Raw genomic sequence first — 4,759 nt, 5'->3', positions numbered from 1 at the left:
ATTTATTTAAAATGAGGAGAAGGGAGAAACATGACAAAACCTCCTACTTTGTGGATTAAGAAAATGAGGCCCAGCAGAGAGACTCACCTGGAGTCATCCCACAAGTGAGTGGCAGAGACAGGGCTCCAACCCGGAGACCCTAGTATTTAGTGTCTCTGTTTGCCACGAACACTTGTTTCATAGCGTTTGAAGCGCCGTATCCTGGGTTCTGTAGTTCAGTTGGATTCAGAGGCACGTGAGACCCGGCTGCTGCTGCCTCTGATGGTTATATCACACACCTGGCAGTTGGGCCTTTGGGCTTTACTCAGGTTTACGGACAGGAACGGAGACGTCTAGCACAGCCCCGTCATGGATCAATGGGAAAGCTAAGGACCAGTATCCCAGGTGGGTGGCAAACTCTGAGTCTTGGGTAAGACTTGTGGAGAGATTCGTGTGCAAGAATTTTATGGGGTGGCTGTTGGGATCAACACCTGCAGGGAAGTAAAAGGAGGAGGACTGGGCAGAGTTAAAACCCCATGCAGTCCCGACAAGGGCGTAGCTAATCCTGCAGGGAACCCGGAAGCTGGCATGGCCCTGCAGAACTGTTCCAAATTGGTCAAGGGGGCCAGGCCTTTGTACTTTTGCAGTGACCAACCAGTCATTAAATGCAGCTTTCGGCTACATGGGTGTTTCAGCCAAGAAAAAAATCCAGAGGGTTTTTCAGCCGAGAACTGTCAACTTCCAATGCTCCCAATGGCTATAGGGCATCTGGATGGTGTGTCGCAGGATGCATCTGAACTCAGAGAAGTCAAATGGCTTTGTGAAAAAGACACCAGCCAAGTTAGTGGCAGACTTGGGCCTGGAATTCATGTCCATACAAAGTCCATAGCTTTATTCATTTCCCAAATGGCAGGGAGAAGGCTTCACGCCCTTTTTGAGCAGAATCTACCCAATACACCTCTTCTTTTTAAGAGTAGTACACCTCTTTAAGGGGATATCGTGGACTGCCATATTCATTGCCAGAATGACAGTTTTGGGAATTATCAGTTAAAACAGCATTGTCTGTTAACAGAGAAATGGGGAGACAGAAAGTCCTAATAGTGAGTGAGAAGAGAAAGCCGTGAGGGGTCAGAGACAAGCTGGTGCCAGTCCATATCCAGAAGCACCTCTTCTCTTTGAGACATAGCAGGGGGCAGGGAAAGGAGGCCAAGGCCGTGAGTGTGATGGTGGGCGTTTCTTGGCTGCTTCTCCAGCTCTCCAGTGACAGGCATCATTTTTGGCAAATACAAGCATTCAGGGAGTGAATGAGGGAGAGATCTGGGGTGTGACTGAACCCATGCAATCAGATCTGTGTGTGCACCTCCGAAGAGTCTCTTGGTAGAAGCAGGTGTTGGCATGTTCCCTGGAGCACTGCACTGATGGACAAGAGAGTTTGGGTGAGGGGAGGGGGAAGAAAAGAGCAGCAGTGCTGTGAGAAATTGATGCTTCTTAATCCCTATATTTTTGTCTCAGAGAAGCTTTCCCACAGAGCACCTGACCAAGACAAGGAAAAAATCCCAAATCTGAAGCATTAATGGTGTGGGATGATTAAACTCTTAGCTTCAAAGGAGAGTTTTGGAGAACAAATCCAAGCTCTGATAATCTCTTAAAAAGAGTAAATTTGTTTAAAGCTGGAAGAAGGCTTTTAGCTAGCTACTTCCCCATCTCACCTCCGACCCTTTAATTTCTTTTCTCTTTGTGTCTCCAGTTGGATTCTTTTATTTGCTATAACATTTTAAAAATATATAAAAAAGGTAACATGTTTAAAAGACACCATTTTGATTTTTGAGCCATTGCCAGGTCTACACTCCACTGGCAAAGAGCACGACCTAAATGACTTGGGAATCCACAGGGCACCCAGAATGTCTAAGTTGGTACCTGTTGCCTGGGCCTTGATGGGACAAACCTGAGAGACTTGTTTCTGCCTTTCTTCACTGTCCCATCACAATGGGCAACCATCTGTAGAGGAGATCATGACCTACCCCTCGTGAGAAGCAGAAATAGGATCTCTGCATCCACTTCGGGCAATTTTTCTTCCACTTCTTTCCTAATGGTTTGGAGTCAGCTCCTCCCCTACTCTCCTGCATCTCCATATCCCATTCAGAGCCTGTATTTATGGTTAAGGACATCTGTTATTTGTCTCTTCCCCCTTCCCTACTTCCCTCCCTCCCTCCTGTCCCTCCTCTCAACATTTATTGAGCTCTCGTATATTCCAAACACTGTATTAGTCACTAGGTACAATTATAATCAAGACAGGAGCCTGCTTTCACGGCACTTGTACTTGGAGCAGGTAAGCCAGCCGTTCCAACCCAGTGTGGTAGACACTCTGGCGGGAATGTACGGGGCGCTGCGGGAGCAGAAAAAGGGCACCAAACTTAGTATGGGGGTGGGGGTAGGGTGGGTTGATTGCATTTCCTGCAAGAAGTAACAGTGAAGTTCGGCTTAAAGTATGACAAGGAGTATGACCGACAAAGGTAGATGTTGAGAAGGGGGACAACGGCTGGAGTTTGTAGCCTAAAGGAATAACACGGCAAAGACCTAGGGGAGAGCCTGGTCACCTCAAAATAGCCTAATATGCCTGGAGAGTCTCATGTTACCTGATTATCACATTCTCTCTGTAGATGGAACTTACATTGTACCATCTGTTTTTATATGGGCCACAAGCTAAGAATAGTTTTTACCTTTTAAATGTTTGGGAAAAAATGAAAAGAAGAATAGCATATGGTGACATAGAAAAATGATATGAAATTCAAATCTCAGTGTCCATGATAAAGTTTTATTGCACATAGGCACACTGATGTGTTTCCGGGTTGTCTACGGCTGCTTTCACGTTACAGTGGCAGAGGAGAGTAGTAATGATGGAGACCGTATGGCTTGGAAAAGCCTAAAATATTGACTATCCAGCTCTTTACAGAAAAAAGTTTATTGACCCCTGGCCTCGTGAATGGGGTTTAGGGTTTGTAGTTCAGTAGGCTTCGATTCAGATCCTGAGTCTTCACCATCTAGACTTTCAACAAACTTCTTGAACTGCCTATATGTCCGTTTGCTCACTTGAAAAATGGTCATAATAATAGTTCACAGGCTTGTAAAGACTGAAGGGGATACAGCCATATAAAGCTCCTGGGACTAGTAAGCACCAAAGAAACTTATTTATTTAAAATAGTTAATGACAATTTCAACCAGCTTGAGCTATTAATGCCATTTGTGATAAGATAAATATGATCACATTGTGGACTGCCATATTCATTGCCAGAATGACGTCTTTGGGAATTATCAGTTAAAATAGCATTGTCTGTTAATAGAGAAATGGAGAAAGAGAAAGTCCTATTTGTGAGTGAGAAGAGAAAGCTGTGAGGGGTCAGAGACAAGCTGGTGCAAAGGTCCTCAAATAGTTTAATAACTATAGCTAAAATGGATTGCGTGTCTGCGAGGCTATGGTGCCAAGTACTCTACACGCTTTGTCTCATCTGATCATCATTTCAACCTATGAGGCAGCAACTACTGTCACTCAATTTTACGTAGGAGGAGACTGAGGTTTAGAGAAATTATGGAAGTTAATCCAAGCCACACAGCCAGTGGGAGGTAGAGTCATGACTTGAGGCTGGAACATTCTGATGCCAAAACTTCTGCCTTAGCCACTGTGATTTTGGAAACCTCTTCTCATGAGAGCAAGGGACCCAAGTTTCAGGGCCCACAGCTGCTCTTGGCAACTGGCATGCTGGACCATCACTCTGAGTTGAGTGCCAATTCGGGAAAATGTTATTGCAACTGCCTACGTTCATTCTAGAGTCAGTTTCTCAGCGGCTTCCCATGAGAACTACAATCAGGGTTATTCCTTGAGAGTTGTGCTCTTAGGGGTGGGCCTGCAAGTATTCTGTTACCTGTGTCTAGGGATATGGGTTTGAGTGCACTGGGAGTTGACTCACAGGAGTGTGTTTGGCTGTGTGACTGGGATAAAATGTTGTGATTAATAAAATCTGCTTGGTCTTCAAGTATTATTTATTGACATGGAAATACGCTCATGAACCATTCTACCAAAAACTACCTAAGCACAATGGTCTGAGTTTGGTAACTCTGTGTGTATATGTACATGCTTTCAAAAAGATGGGGAAGGAGAATGTCAGGATTTTCAGCAGTTGTCTGCCTCTGAGTTCCTTCTATTTCCAGAATTCTAAAACAAGGCTTATATAATTGTGCATAATTAAGAAAATACATATTATAAGTAATGTGGAACTAGGTACCAAAAATCTTAAAAATCTTCAAATTCTTTAATGCCATAATTTCCCTCTGGTACACTATCAAGGTGGATCAATGGTTGTTAAATATACATTATATACACAGATATATGTCCACTTTAGCATTATTTGAAATGGTGAAAAATCTAGAAGAAATGTTCTGCATGGCACAACTACTTCCAAGCAATATTTTATAAATATGAGAGAAAGAATTGTTTATAAATTGAAAATGCTTACAATATTGTAAATAAGCAGGATATGAAACTGCACATACTGAATGAGCACAGTTCAATGAAAACTCAACAAGCTACTCATTAAAAGAAAGAAAACACATTCAAGTGTTAATGGTTGTGTATATAATTGGTGGGATTATAATTTTTTCTCCTTTCTCTGCTTCTCTGCAATTTCACAAGTTCCTTTAATGAATGGATATTATTTCTATAATGGAAATAAATAGGCATAAAAAACTGTTGAAATTGGAAATCTGTGTCTACTGCTGATTAGTT

Source organism: Camelus ferus, chromosome 13, assembly GCF_009834535.1.
Source record: "Camelus ferus isolate YT-003-E chromosome 13, BCGSAC_Cfer_1.0, whole genome shotgun sequence".
In the NCBI taxonomy this organism is placed as follows: Eukaryota; Metazoa; Chordata; class Mammalia; order Artiodactyla; family Camelidae; genus Camelus; species Camelus ferus.
The sequence above is the reverse complement of the archived record's forward strand: the minus strand, read 5'-3'. Positions refer to the sequence as shown.